Genomic DNA, 16,401 nt, shown 5'->3' on the forward strand with positions numbered 1-16,401 from the left:
AGCAAAGCCAAGTCCAGCAAGTCAAGAATGGAACTTGACCATCTGCAGAGACTGTTCACTGTGCAACGGGCACTGATCCAAAGCACTGAGCCATTTGTCACAGCAGCCTATTTTACGGATGGGGAGGCGAGCAGAGGGGAAGCAGCACTGATGAATGCCTACTACGTATCGGGCACTATGCTAGATGGCAGGGGGCCCAGGTGGCGTGTGGTCGGGAGGACACAACATGCAGCCCGAGACCGACCCTGTTCTCCAAGAGTGTGAAGAGGAGGGATGTAAAGCAATATAGCTAACGCTGAGGAAAGGTTCAAGGGCATGTGGAGGTGTGGCCATGGGAATTCAGAGGAGGAAGTGGTGCGCTCCCCTGCTGGGAATCTGGAAGTTCTCATGGACAAAAGGACTTTGCACCAGAAGCCCAAAGCGTGTAAGGGAACAGCCTTGAGGCCAGCAGAAGAGCAGGCAGCTGGAGAAAGAGAGGTAGAAAGGAGGTGGGAAGAGCCACTGAGGCCAGTGTGAAGAGGGCCTTGAAGGAAAGGCTTCACATTAGTTAATAAAGAATCGATTTACACGTGTTTAAAGAATAGTATGCAATTGCATTGGTGAAAAATGAATAAGCTCTCGTTATCACAGATGATAAGAAAATATCCCTTGTTCTCTTTCCCAAATGTTGAAAATGGTTTAGACGTGAGATTTAAAGTAGGGTAATAATGAGTTTCAAGGTTAGTAAAATAAAAATTGGATGTGTAGTAACATGAGGAAATAAGCAGCATCAAGCATATAATTAGCAGGAGTAACAGTTCTAATAAGAACTTTTTATTTACATCCTTTGGGATAATATATAAAACTATTTGTTGCTTGATAGGGAAACTGAGGACTGCTGGGGGTGGGGAATGGCTGGTGAAAAGTGACTTGCCCATGGTTACTCAGAGTAGAGAGAAACCACCAGCCAAAGCCCGAGTCACGGGACTCTCACTCTAGGGCAAAATTTCAAATAAAGGATTATACAAACATGTCTCTGGCCTCCTCTGTCTACTGGGTGGAGCCAGTATGGAAACGTTTCATAAGGGAAATGGGCAAGGAAGGGGAAGATGGCTCAGGCTGCTATGAAAAGCAGGGGTTTGGGAGCAGGCAAGACCTGGGTTCTAATCCAGGCTCAACCCTGACATGCTGTGTGGCCTTGAATAAGTGACTTGACCTCTCGGTGCTTCAGTTTCCTCATCTGTAAAAAGCAGAGTTGCCTCACAGGTCTGTGAGGTCAAGGACTGAGCCCAGTGTTCAAATTCAAAGGGTATTTTGCAGCGGTTGATGGCCTTCTTACCATCATTGTTCTACTAATCTTAATTAGGGCGCATTTGCTGGGGCAGGTCCAGCGTCTGCAGTGGGCAGGGCATACACTCTGACATCAGAGATTGGTGTTTAGTATTTTTGAGAAACACCAGAGTAGAATGGACCCAATTTACGGGAATGAACTCCATCCCAGCAGTCTCCTCAAAACATGAGCTCATGGAAGGAGATGTCCCTTCTCCAGTGGCATTTTGGAATCTTGAGCTGCAGGGTCCTCAGACATCACCTGTTATACTCTTCTTCTGATGCTCATGCCTGCCCACCAAAGCCTTCGAGATATTTCTTGCACATGGCCCATGACAGGAAACTCACTACTTTTAAGTCACTCTAATCCTCGTTCACATAGCTCCAGTCTGCAAAGCAACTTCTACATCCCGTTGGAATCTGCCTCCTAGTGAGAGTCACCGGCCCTAGTTCTGGCTCATGTGACCCTTTAGGACAAGACAGATAGTTCTCCCAGATGATAGCCTCCAGAACAGATCATTTATTCTACACCAACCAAGGGCAGAAATATTGAATCAGTGTGTAAAGAGCACTGAAGTAGGTAGATACAGCTCAGGGTCAGAGTCCTGATGTTGGACAATCCCCTTTTCCTCTCTGAGCTTCACTTTCCCACTTGCCTAGAGAGGAGGTCTGACAAGATGCTGTTTTGTTTCTTTCTTTCCCTCTTTCTTTCTTCCTTCCTTCCTTCCTTTCCTACTTCCTTTCCTTTCTTTCTCTTCTTTCGTTCTATTTATACCTATCACAGTGTCCCCAGTACATGTGCCAGTTCTCTTTCTAAGGCTCAACTCAATCAGCCCTTCTAAGGAGGGGGTTTGTCAACCTAGGATCTATTGATTGATTCCTAGCAACTCCATGAATGGGCTTTCAGGGGATCCCTGAAATCACAAGCGTGTGCATGTGCACATACACTTCCTTTATTTTATGCGTCCCTTCTTTGATGGAGAGGGCCCAGTGCTTTCTCTAGATAGCAAACCACAACTCCAGGTGCTCTCTGAATGCCTTCCCTCCAGCAACAGCCGAGTTGTGAAAAGTGTGCCAGGATCTCTGAAGCAGAGGGACAGTTGTGCCCCGTGGCCACCTCTGTCCTCAGGCCCTCTAAAGCAACCTGTCATTTGGGTGACCCCTGGAGTGAGATGCTCTATTAGCTAGGGTTCTCTACAGAAACAGAATCAACAGGAGATAGCTGCAAATATAACATTTATAAAAGTGTCTCGCAACTGTGAGGATGCAAGAGTCCAAGGTCTGTAGGGCAGGCTGCCAGCTGGCAGCTCTGATGCAGGTCCTCAGTGAACTCTCAGGAGAGGCTGGCTGGCTGAAGCAGGAAGAGTGATTGTCTCTTCTGAATCCTCCTTAAAAGCCTTCTGGTGATTAGATTAAGTGTCACTCATTGCAGAAGACACTCCCCTTAGCTGATTGTGGATGCAGTCAGCAGTGGATGCAGCCAACGTGGTCATGATTTAAGTCCATAAAATGTCCTCACAGCACAAGACAGGCCAGCACTTGCTCGACCAGATGACCAGGTACCACCACTTGGCCAAGATGACATATGAACCTAACCAAGAGAGATACTTTACTGTTTTATAATAGCAAAGCCACTTCAATCACAGGGAAAAGATGCCAGACATAATTCCAAGTACAAGAGGCCCCTTTGGGAAACTTTAGAAGGAAACCTAGACAGAAAGGTTGCACTGTTGGCTCCAGGATTTCACTGAAGAAAAATGTCTTCAAAGGAGCCTACCCATTGTAATTTTTTAAGGATATGGCTGCTGAACTTTGGAACATAAGGAGAAAACTGAAATTCTGGCCTAAAGACAGCTTAAACAAATTAGAGAAAGTCCAATATGGTTTACTAGCTGCATGGCTGCTTCTGCTGAGTTCCTGACTGTCCACTCGGTACCAGGCACTGCCACATCCGCTATCTTATTTCCTCCTTGCAGCAGCCTAGGGAGAGACCCCACGGCACTGTGGACAGCACATCAGCTGGGGCAGGCGGTACAGCACAGCAGGTGGAGGATCTAACCTGCACCTGCAAATGGGGACAAAAATACTTGCCCCAAAAGTGGGGTCCCACAGAGCTGGTGTGAGGATGAAAGGATGTTGTGTAAAGTCTGTAGGGCAGTGGACATGCTGTTTGTGCGTGGCAGGGGGCAGGAAGGGTCGATGAGATCCTGCCTACCACACCTGGCAAGTAGGAGGAACTCAAGAAACAGCAGTTATCATCTAGACAGATGAGGAGACCAGGACTCAGAGAGGGGAGTTTTGTTTGCAACAGCCAATGGCCAATGACGGTAGAGCTGGGACTTGCCCCCAAGTGGATCTTCCGGATCCCCCCCACCTTGGCCTCTCCATAGCCCTTTCCCTGCAGAGGTAGCTCCAGGGAAGGAGAGCAGCTGATGCTTGGGAGGGGACATAGACAAGGAGCCAGACAAGTTCTGAAGTCAGGCAGATCCCTGGCCCGGTCCCCCTGGAGAAGGCTTCCCCAAAGAGTTCAGACTACAGTAGGCCTTGACAGGTGATCAGACTTAGAAGAAGATCTTCCAGGCAAGGAGTGGTATGTGCAAGGTTGAGGAGGCTAAGAGGACCAGCTGGACTCTAGCCAGTAGTACTGGCTTTGGTAAAAGATTGGGTGGGAGATGGGAGCCGGATGGTGGAGGGACGAATTCACAGACAGGAATTTAGGGTAAAAATGAAGGCTGAATGCAACCAAGCTTTCGTTCTGAAAAAGCACCTTTTTTTTCCAATTAAATAAAAATGAACCAATTACAGATAATTACATATCCATGTAACTAGGTATTATAGCGTTGTGGACCAGATAAACAGCTGGGGAGAAAAATTATAGAGGCAAGTGCACCCTTTGTGTACAAAAGTGAGGCCGTTTTTACACAATATAATTGACTGGGGCTTTCATATATTAATCGCCCTCACTTTACAAAGGAATTTCCATTCCATTATGTCATTTGATCCTGACAGCAGTCCCATGAGGGATGATTACCCTCATTTCAGAGATGAGCAAATTGCAGCTGTGACTGCCAAAGCAATATCCAGAGAAAAATGTGGCATAGCTGGACCTAGAAACCAGGGCTTGGTCCTCCAGGCCATGGGGTTTTCTATCTCTTCCACGAGTCTGCCTCTTGAGCCCACACACTTCAGACCTGAGATAAGAGACCCACCCTTGGTGCTTAGGAAAATGTCCTCCAATAAGAAGCAGTGGGATCCAAGGGCTGAGAAGTAAGTCATGGGTAGTGGGGAGGCAAAGAGCATTTGGCCCCCAGGCAAGCAGAGAGTTTCTCTTTCCCAGGGCAGACTCTGTGCTCAGCACTTTCTGAGCAGGAGGGATTATCACCCTGATAGCAAGTTCAGGCACAGGTAGGTTCTATTATTGACTCAATTCACAGATGAGAATGTGGAGGCACAGAGGGGTTAAATAGTCTGTCCAGGGTTACACAGCTAGCAAGTCAAGGAATCCGAATTTGAACCCAGAGTCTCCTCTCCTTATCCATTTGTTCTGTTGCCTGTTGGCAATACCCATTTTGTTCTGATGAAGTCATAAAGAAGAAGGGATCTGCTTCTACTTCCAAACTCTCGGTTGGGATGAGCCATTATTTTCACCCACCAATGGTGGGGAAATCACTCTTTGAATCAGACCAATATGAACTCCGCTAGTCATTTCCTTGGAGAGGGTATCACAGGGATTGAAACAAGGAGACCTTAAGGGGGAGGCCAAAATGGGGATGAGGAGTGTCAAGAAACCGGGCAGAGGTCCCATCCGGGTACTTTCTTCCTCCCAATACCTGTCTTTCCTTATAGCCCAGGAAGGGTTTGGTTTGCGGCCTCGCCTTTACTCCTTTTCGCAGCCTGGGAAAAAGCACGAGGGGAGGAAGGTGTGGCTCAGCCCCCCCCCCCGCCCCGGGTTTTTCCGCCCCAGCGGAAGCTGACCCTCCATGGGAATGTCGACTTTCCTCGGAGCCTGGAGTTCCGGTCCAGGCCTCGCCCAGGGTGGTCAAAAAGCGGTCTTCCTGCTGTGCGGGTGTGCCAGGTGGCCCTGTTGGCTCACGAACCATTCCCTTAGAGCCGGGTACTATCAGTCACTTGATGCCCGCCTCGTCGCTGGCCAGGCCAAGGTTTTTCTCCCCAAGAACAGGGCCTTCTTAGCACCTGCCTTCCAAGAAGGCCTTACCCTCTCCAGGATCTGAGCCATATGACAGCGGAAGACAGGTCCGGAAGGAAAGGGGCCTTCTAAGTAACCTTTCTGCTTGTAAAAGTCACGTGTCTACATTGCAAACAATTTGTAAAACCCCCGGGAAAGAAAAATACGAAACTAAACTCACTCTCCCAACCAGTGTTAACCATTGTCAACTTTGGGTGCATGTGTTCATATATATATGTAAATACACTGGGGCTTGCACAAAGTTGGGGTCATGCTGAATATGCACTTTTGATTTGGTTTAGTTGAGTTATTCGTTTTATTTAATATAATTTATTGAGAATTTCCCATATCATCCCATACTCTTCAAAACATGGATTAAAACAGCTCCATTATGTGAATTAATGTAACTATTCCCAAATTATTGGACATTCAAGTTGCTTTCGATTTTTCACTATTGTAGGTATCCCTGTATCTGATGTCCTCAAACATACTAATAGGTAATATTTAATGATGATTAAAATTCCACGCACTTTGCTAAAATCTCTACATGCATTCAGGAACACCACACAGGTGTACTGAACAAAGGCCCAGGTCTGCATCAATCTGGAGGAAGAGGCACCTTTCTCTTTACACAGAGGCCCCATCCATCTGCTGAGCCCTGCACCAGCGAAGCTACATGAGCCTGGAAAAGGTGCGATGTATCAGCAGAATGGGGCACACCTGTCCACCCTCCACAGCGCATCAGCTAGATTAGGAGTGTTCCTAAGGGGACGGCGTCATTAATGCTCATAACAAGTCTAGGAGGAAAATAACTCATTTTTTAATTTCTCTCCCTGCTAGTGGGGTTGAACTTTTTAAAAGTGTTTATTACTCATTTATATCACTTTTCGTGTAGTTCTCCTCCAGTCTTTGACTCACTTTCCTCCTGGGATGTCAGTGGTTTTCACATTGGCTTGTGAAGGTTTTTTGGGTTAAGAGCATTAGCCATTGGAAAATAATGTTGGTTGCAAATGCTTACTGCCAATTATGTCTCAGATTAATCTTATTCCTGAATATTTTCTATATTTTATGCTGTGATTGTGAATGGAAACTTTTATCATTATGTGTTCAAACTAATTATTGCCAGAGTATAAAAAAGTTTTGGCTTTTTGTGTATTTCCCTTGTGCCCAATCACTGTACTGAGCTCTTGCATTGCTTTGCGTGAACTCTTAGGACTTTCCTAGCATCAAAAAATTAAAAATCAAAGAGGAACATATCAAACACAGATATGCAAGGATGCTAAAGGAGGCCTAAATAAATTTTAAAATATTTCATGTTCATGGATCAGAAATCTTGACAATGTAAAGGTATCAATTCTCCCCCAAATGCATTGATTCAATGCATTTCTAATAAAAATATCAACATATATTTTCATGAAACTTGACAAGAGAAATAAAAAATTTATGTGGGCAAACAAATGGCTAAGAAGAGCTAAAGCATTTATAAAGCAGCAGAACAAAGTATGGGACCCGCCCTCTCCAGGTATCAGAGCTGGCTTTGTAGATCGAGGGGTGCGAGCCAAGTGGGGGAGGGAATGAAGAATGGACTATTTGAAAAAATAATAATGGTAATGAAACAACAGATTTTATGTATTGAAGATGAAATTTCACCCTTCCTTCTCACCACATACAACAGTCAATTCCATGTTAAAGATTAAAGTCTGAGTTTCCAGTACTGGACAAGATGGAGTAAATGCATTCCACCTTATTTTTCCCACTAATTCCTTGAAGACCTTGGTCAAAATACATAAGGTAATCATCAGAAGACTTAGAAAAGTGGAGAAGAGAGGGAAGAGTAGACCAGTAGGGACTTCAGGATTCAGGGAATGACCTAAAAGTGTGTTCTGATTTCTATTTTTTTTTTTTTTTGGCCTTCTAGAACAATCCACAACTCAGAAAGACTAATGGGTGCAAGTAAGATCCTAAGAAAAGTCTGCTGCCTTTAGCTAGTCCTCTCTAGGACTGGCAAGAGGCAACTCCTGCAGGACAGAAGCCTTTTGACTACAGCTGCTCTACTCCAGGGACAGCACCTGGTGTTTTGGAGACTGTGAGGCAGAGCCCTGTGGACTGTCCCTGCCCTACGCTCATGAGGTAGCGCCCATCTTCCTCAGCACCGGGCCCCACCACATTCAGAACTTAATCAAAATGAACCTTAGGTCCAAATATAAAATGTAAAACTGTAAAACTTCTAGATGAAAGCATAGGAGAAAATCTTCTTGTCCTAGGGTTAAGTGTTCACAGAGTTGACACCAAAAGCATAACCATTTATTAAAAATTGTTAAATTGGACTTCCTCAAAATTTGCTCTGCAAATGACACTGTTAAGTGAATGGAAAGACAAGCCACAGACTTGCAAAGCACATATCTAACAAAGGGCTTGTATGCAGAATACATAAAGATTCCCTGTAAGTTCGGCAGCAAGAAAGCAATCAAATTAGAATTTGAGCAAAAGACTTAAACTGACGCTTCACCAAAGAGGAAATAGAGATGGCAAAGAATCCCATAAAAAGATGTCGTTAGGAAAACCACCATGTGACATTTTTACAGCCCGACCAGGATGGAGAGAATAAAAATAATTATCACAACACTAAATGTTGGTGAGGATGCAGAGAATCTGGAACACTCGTACACTGCTGTTAGGAATGTAAAATTGAACAGGTATTTTGGAAAATGTTTTGGCAATTTCTTAGGTTTGGAAGTTTCTTATGAAGTTTAGCATACGCTTACCACATGACTCAGCAGTCCCAGACCTATGTATTTATCCTTATGTTTGCAATGAAACCTGTGTTTGAATGTTCGTAGCAGCTTTATTTGTGATAGTTGAAAGAAGGAAACAACCCAGTATCCCTCAGTGGGTAAATGGGTAAACAAAATGTGCGCCATTCGCATCGTAGAGTGCTACTCAGCAAGAAAAAGGAACACAGTATTCATAAATGCAACAATTTGGATGGATCTAAAGGGCAGTATACTGGATGGGAAAAAAGCCACTTTTAAAAGTTTACATACCATATGCTTCCATTTATATGAGATTTTTTAAAGTTATAAAACCATAAGGATGGAAAACATGTCAGTGGTTGCTAGGGGCTAGGACTGGGGTGGGTAGCACAAGGGGCTTTTTTTGTGGGGATGGAACAGTTCTGTGTGCTGATTGGGTTGATGGTTACATAACTCTATAGATGGGATCGAGTTCACAGAGATGTACTTCAAAAAGAGTGCAATTTAAAATCATGTAAAAGCAGGTGAAATTCAAATAAAATGTGTAATTTCACTGAAAGTTGGTTACCAATGTCCATTCCCTGGTTTTGATGCTTGTACCATGGTTATGTAAGTGTTATTATTTGGGGACCGGGGATGAAGAGTATAAGGAACTCTCTGTACTATCTTTTCAATGTTTACAAGAGTCTAATATTGTTTCAGAATAAAAAAAGATAAAAACACTTCAGCATGAAAGGCAAAGCTACAGATCTTTTAGAAGGAATTACAGGACCATGTCTCTATAACCTTGGCGTGGGAGAAGATTTCTTATGTAAGGTACAAACAAATCACAAACCATTAGGGAAAACACTGATGGATTTAAGTGTGTTCACATTAAAAAGCTTCTGTTCATCAAAAGAATCCATATGTCATCTCCTGGGAGAGCAAATGGTATAGTGCCTTTTTAATAAAGTCAATAAAGCAAAGAAAACTAAAGAACTATCTTATTTAGGTATACATGCATGTGTAATAAATTATTTGTAAAAGGCAATGAAATGAGAAACATAATAGTGAGCAGTACAGCAAAGTGGTTAAGGAACAGACTGTCTGGACTCCAATTCTGGCTTTGTCACCAGAAGCTTCCATGACCTTGTGCTTAAGTGGCTTTGTGTGTGAACTGCAGCTCACTCGCAGGGTTATTAGGAGGTGTAAATGAGTTACTATGTGTAAAGTGCATAAAACAGTGCCTGGCACGAAATAGAACCACAAAAGGGTTAGCTTCTCTTATTTTGAGGGAGCAAATGACAGAAAGAGGAATAGGTGATAAGGCCACAGGTGAATTTAAGCTATTAGTAATCCTCCAGTTTTTGGATTGGAGTGGGCTCATGAGAGTTCATTTTCTTATTAAAATAAAAAAAAAATACAAGATGTTCCAGGATTCACCAGTGAGGAGGGCAAAAAAATGAAGAGAGTGAAAAGACAAATACACATTGGAGAAGATAAAGGTTGCAATGCATACATTGCAAATGACCAAAATTTAGAACATGTAAAGAAGGTCTATGAACCAACAAGGAACAATCCAGCAGCAACAGCAACAACAAATCAGCAAAAGACATTGCCAGAACTCACCACCCTCCCCTGTCTACGTGGGAAATGTCTCCCAGGGCTGTGGGCCTTCCTGGCAACGTGGGACAGAAATCCTAGAATGAGCTGAGACTCAGCATCAAGGGATTGAGAAAAACCCTAGAATGAGCTGAGACTGAGCATCAAGGGATTGAGAAAACCTTCTCGACCAAAAGGGGGAAGAGTGAAATGAGACAAAGTGTCAATGGCTGAGAGATTCCAAACAGAGTCGAGAGGTTATCCTGGAGGTTATTCTTACGCATTATACACATATCACCTTTTTAGTTAAGGTATATTGGAGAGGCTGGAGGGAACTGCCTGAAAATGTAGAGCTGTGTTCCAGTAGCCATATTTCTTAAAGATGAGTGTATGATATAGCTTTCACAATGTGACTGTGTGATTGTGAAAACCTTGTGTCTGATGCTCCTTTTATCTACCTTGTCAACAGACGAGTAGAACATATGGAATAAAATAAATAATAGGGGGAACAAATGTTAAAATAAATTTAGCTTGAAATGCTAGTGATCAATGAAAGGGAGGGGTAAGGGGTATGGTATGTATGAATTTTTTCCTTTTTTCTTTTTATTTCTTTTTCTGAATAGATGCAAATGTTCCAAGAAATGATCATGATGATGAATATGCAACTAAGTGATGATATTGTGCGCTACTGATTATATATGTAGAACGGAATGATCAAAATAGGAATGTTTGCGTTTGTTTGGTGTTTTATTGGTATTTAAAAAATAAAATAAAATAAAAATTAAAAAAAAAAGACATTGCCAGGCATTTCATGGAGGGGAAAGCCCAAATAGTCCGTACACCTATGAGAAAATGTTAAACCTCAGTAAGTAAAAATTTAAATCATAGCGAAATAGCCACACCAACCAGGATGGCTCCAAGAGAAATTCTTGCACATGTGCACCTGGAAATATGTACAGGTACAAGAATATTCATAACCATATTGTTGATTATAGCAAATATCCATTATCAGTAGAAAGCATTAATAAATTGCAGTATGTCCAAACAGCGGAATTCTATGTAGCAGAGAAAACAAATGAAACAGCTACATGTGGCAGCATAGATGGCGCTCAGGTTGCGAGCAAAAAAGCAACCCAGAGTAATACATGCAGTACAAAGTACAGTTCACAAACGGGCATAACAAAGCAATACATTCTTTAGAAAATCCTACATGTGTTCAGTTTGAAGAAAATCAGGGGAATGGTGAACAAAACCAATAGAATAGTGTTTAATCCTGAAAGGGGAAGAAAAGGGATATATGTTTTACAAGTAAATTGACTGGCAGCTATGTGACCTTTGTTGAGTCATTATTCCTTTGATTTTATACATACTTTAGAAGCATTATTTTCTATTTGCTCACAATTTAATAAAAAATGATCTGAAAACTAACCACTTGAAGAACAGGAAAACAAGAGCATTTGAAAAGAAATGCACAATAAAAGGATTTGGCCTACCCTCTCAATCAGCATACTGCACCAGGCACCTATAATATGACCCCTAAAGATCCTCACCTCCTGACATTTGTGCCCTTGTGAGCCGTCTCTTTGATTGTGAACTGGAACTAGTGTCTTGCTTCTAACAGCAGAAGTGACAGGGTTCTGAGATTTAGTTATAAAAAAAGACCGAGGTTTCATCCTGCTTCCGTGTCTTGGTATCTCACTGGCTCTCCTGTGGAGGTCGCAAGGAACCGAGGGTGGCTTCTGGTCACCAGCCAGTGGGAAACTAAGACCCTCAATCCAATGGCCTGGGAGGAACTGAAATCTCCCAATAGCATTACCCAGACTGTGAGAAAAGGAGTGTTTGTCGTTTTAAGCCACTAAACTTTGGGAGTAATTTTTATGTGGCATTAGATGAAAAATAAAAATTCTCTCTCTAGGAATTAATGCAAAGAAATAAGGCATCTCTGCAAAACTGCATGCACATATATGGTCATCACAGAGATATTATGATAGTGAAAAAAGCAACCTAAATATTTAACAATTATGATACCTTTATATAATGTAATATCAGGCAACTGTTAAAAAATAGCAGCACACCACAGACATTAATAGGATAGTTTAATATATAATAGTTTATATTTTTGTGCAATTTATAATAAGGGACTATAAAGCCAACTATGATTTTGTGATGGTTATTTCAAAATTCTGCGATGCTGAGCTCTTTGGGTATTACCTGGTTATTCCCTGGAACTTTGGGTATCTGTGTGACATCTGAGATTCAAAGCTAGAGTTCTTCAGCTCTGAAACTCAGCATTTTTCCATACAGCAATTGTTTAAAAAGCTGACAAACAGATCAGGCTTCAGTTAGAGATATGAATAAAGAAGATCTGATTAAGACTAAGGTAAATCAGACTAAAGGGTAAAGGATGATATTGATTGTGTTTTAAAACTTCAGCTTATGTGTGAGACCATTTATATGCCCTCATGCAGAAGTTTATATTTTTGTGCAATTTATATTTTCTATACCACATTATCTAATTCAACTTTTACGGTCAGTTTATTAGAACCATAATTACATGGAAACTTGAATAGGGAATGAGATCTTGTGAGCTTGAACAGGTTAGTGTGATGCCCTGATGCATCCCAGGGTAACTTGGGCAGAGAGTAAAAACAGTATTTGCAAAGCCCCCTTGAGGGACTGAAGAAAAATGTGGAAATATTAAACTTCCACACCTAGGGAATTCCTAATATTCTCACAAGCATTGGGGACTGCCAATTTATTAGGCTGAGCCCTTGATCTTGGGGCTTGCCTTTAGGAAATTTATATCTGCAAAGGAGAAGCTAAGAGTACTAATAATTATGCTTGAGAGTCACCCCCAGAGAACCTCTTTTGTTGCTCAGATGTGGCCTCTCTCTCTAAGCCAACTCAGTGGGTGAACTCACCGCCCTCCCTCCTACATGGGCCATGACTCCCAGGGGTGTAAATTTCCCTGGCAATGTGGGACCTGACTCCTGGGGAAATGCCTGGATCCAGCAGTATGGAATTAAGGAAGTTTTCTTGACCAAAGGGGGGGGGGAAGAGAAATGAAACAAAATAAAGTTTCAGTGGATGACAGATTTCAAATAGAGTTGAAAGGTCACTCTGGAGGTTATACTTATGCATTATATAGTTATCTGCCTACAGCTTTTAGTGTATTAGAAAATCTAGAAGGAAATACCTGAAACTGTTGAACTGTGAACCTGTAGCCTTGATTCTTGAAGATGATTGTATAACTATATAGCTTTTTACAGTGTGACCATTTGATTGTGCAAACCTTATGGCTAGCACTCCCTTGATCTAGTGTATGCTCTAGATAATAAGAATATAAGAAAATAAGGACAAAAGAAAATAAGGACAGTAAGAAAATAAGGACAAAAATAAATAAAGAATGCAGGTTCGGGTGGGCCATGGTGGCTCAGCAGGCAAGAATGCTCTCCTGCCATGCCAGAGGACCCGAGTTCGATTCCTCGTGCCTGCCCATGTTAAAAAAAAGAAGAAAAAAAGAATGCGGGTTGGATGAAGGGTATTGGATGTTTTAGGAGTTTATTTTTATTTTTATTCTTATTTTTATTTTTTTTGGAGTAATGAAAATATTCAAAAATTGATAGTGGTGATGAATGCACAACTATACGATGATACTGTGAATCATTGATTGTATATTTTGGATGATTATATGGTATGTGAATATATCTCAATAAAATTGCATTTAAAAAGCTACCTGCCCCCATAAATTTGACAACTGAGATGAAATAGGCTTATTCCATGAAAAACACAAACTACCAGCATATACTCAGGAAGAAATAGATAACTGGAATACTCTTACATCTATTAAATGAATTGAATTCAACGCTAAAAATCTTCCCATAAATTAAATTGTTGCTTTACGTGGTTTCATTTGCAACTTCTATCAAACATTTAGAGATTATGCAATGCCAGTTCTACAAAACTCATTCAGAAAAATCAAAGACAAGAAAATACTTCTCAAATCTTTTCATGATGAAAGATGAAAATCTTTTCATTATCCTGACACCAAAACCAGACCAAGACATTAAAAGAAAAGAAAATGGAAAACTAATAGCTCTTGTGAACCTACAGCAAAAATCCACAAGAAAATATTAGCAAATTGATTAAGCAATGTATAAAAAAGATTATACATGATGACCAAGAGGTATTTATTCTGAGAATGCAAAGGTGGTTTAACATGGAAAAATCGATTCGTGTAATCCACTATATTTACAGTGTAAAGTAGAAAACCACATTATCTCACATCCAGTCATAGTAAACTCTAAGGGCATCTATTAAAAAAGAAAAAGAAAAAGAAATATCAGTTAACATTATAATTAATGGTGAAACAAAATAAGGATGGCTACACTCATCACTTCTATTTAGATAGCATAACAGACATCTAAGTCAATGTAATAGGGCAAGGAAAAGAAATAAAATCCTTCTAAATGGAATGGAAGAAATAAACCTGTCTAGATTCACAGACAACACTGTTGTCTATGTGGGAAATCCCAAGGAAGAGGTACAAGATCACAATACAGAAACTCAGTTGTATTTCAAAAGTTAGCAAAAAATAACTACAAATTGATTTTTTTTTGGAAAAATTACTACTTAGGATAGCGCCAAAAAATAGGAAAAATGTATGTACAAATCTAACAAAGTATGTGAAAGATCTGTATGCTGAAAACCAAAAGGAAAACATTGATGACAGAAACAAAAAATACCCAAATTAATAGAGAAATATATTGTGTTCATGTTTTCGCAAACAAAATGTTATGATGTCAGTTTTACCCAGACTGGTCTATAGATTCAATGTAATATCAATCAAAATCCTAGCAGCCTATTTTATTTTTCAGAAAGGATCTTAAGACTAGCCAAAGCAAATTTAAAAGAGAAGAACGAAGTAGGACTCACGTTACTGAATTTCCAAGCTATAGTAATTAAGATGACGTGGCATTGGGGAAATTACTGACATGTATATATAAATCAATTGAACAGAATAGAGCCCAGAAATAGATCTAGACAAATATAGTCAACTAATTTTTAACAATACGCAAAGGTAGCACAATGGAGAAGTATAGTTCTTTTTAACAAATGGTGCTGGAACAATTGGACATCTGTAAGTAAAGTAATGAACTTGAACCCATATCTTGCATTATTTACAAAACTTAACTCAAAATTGTTCATTGACTTAAATGGAAAGCCTTAAATTAAAATTTTTGGAAGCACAGGAGAAAAATCTTTGTGACATTGGAATAGGCAGACTGTACAGTGAAGACATGCAAAGCACATTCCATAACAGAAAAACTTTGATAAAATCAATAAATTGAACTTCATAATTAAAACCATGTGCTCTTTAAGAGGTATTGCTGATTAATCAATTTCATTCCAGAACTAAGCTACCTTTGGAAGTACCTGGAGATCTGAGGAGGATCTTGTGGAGCAGAGGCTTTTGAAGTCCAGTGTGTATTTTATACTTGCAGCACAACTCAATTCCATTTAGGGTGATCAAAAAATCATGTGGCTGGAGAGTACCCAAATCTAGTCTCTTTCACAATTTCCTTCATTCCAACTATATTCCAAATATCAGAAGACAGTGTCCTGGCTGAACATTTTAAAGCAGTAAGTAGATGTCCTATCTGCCTGGACTATCTTGAAAAACCCATGTATCTGAAATGTGGAAATGTCTGCTGCCTGTATTGCATCAAATCACTGAAGAAGTCTGAATTTTTGGTGTGTGTGTGTGTGTGTGTATTGTTGTGCCCCTTCTGTCCTGTGAGCTCTGAGAAGAATGGCATCAGGCCCAATTGGCAGCTGGGGAAGCTAGTTTCCAAGGTCGAGGAACTGGAGCCCCACCTGAGAAATATTGTACTGATGAACCCAAGGTTGCTGAAGTTCCAAGTGGATATGACCTTGGATGTTGACACAGCCAATGAATTCCTCCTCATTTTTGATGATCGGAGGAGTGTCCAATGTGGGACTATCAAACAGAAGCTGAAAGAGTCTGCTGAGAGATTCAGCTGTTTAATTTGTGTCCTGGGCTCCTCTCAGTTCACTTCTGGCTGTCATCACTGGGAGGTGGAAGTAGGAACAAAGAAAGACTGGAATCTGGGTGTTTGCAAAGACTCTAAATTCACCGACAGAGAGATACCCATCTATCTACTGAACTTGGATTCTGGACCCTAAGTCTGAGAAAGGGAAGCTACTTTTGGGCCTGCGCTACACCCCCGAGTACCCTCTGGGCAAATCTCTGTTTGCATCAAGTGGGGATCTTCCAGGATATGGTTATTGAAAATATTTCCTTTTGTAACATTAGTGATAGATCCCATATCTTTACATTTACTGAAATTTCAGCTCCTGAGTCTCTGTGTCCTTTATTTTGTCCTTCAGGTCCAAGTAATGGTGACAAAGCCTCCCTGAGAATCTGTCCTATTATGAATCCAAGCAACTCATTTTTCAGCATAGCATAGATAGACCAATAAACCCAAGATGATGAAAATCATTTATTGATAATTACTTTGTGCTCCAACCTACAGTCTTTCCTTACCGGTA

The 16,401-nt window shown here is 41.0% G+C and overlaps 1 pseudogene; it reads left to right on the top strand.

The window, feature by feature from the left end:
- The first annotated feature begins 315 nt into the window (after positions 1–315).
- On the top strand, positions 316–16,319 carry LOC143671069 (ret finger protein-like 4A; annotated as a pseudogene).
- Positions 16,320–16,401: the final 82 nt, after the last annotated feature.

The sequence above is a fragment of the Tamandua tetradactyla genome, chromosome X (genome assembly GCF_023851605.1).
Source record: "Tamandua tetradactyla isolate mTamTet1 chromosome X, mTamTet1.pri, whole genome shotgun sequence".
In the NCBI taxonomy this organism is placed as follows: Eukaryota; Metazoa; Chordata; class Mammalia; order Pilosa; family Myrmecophagidae; genus Tamandua; species Tamandua tetradactyla.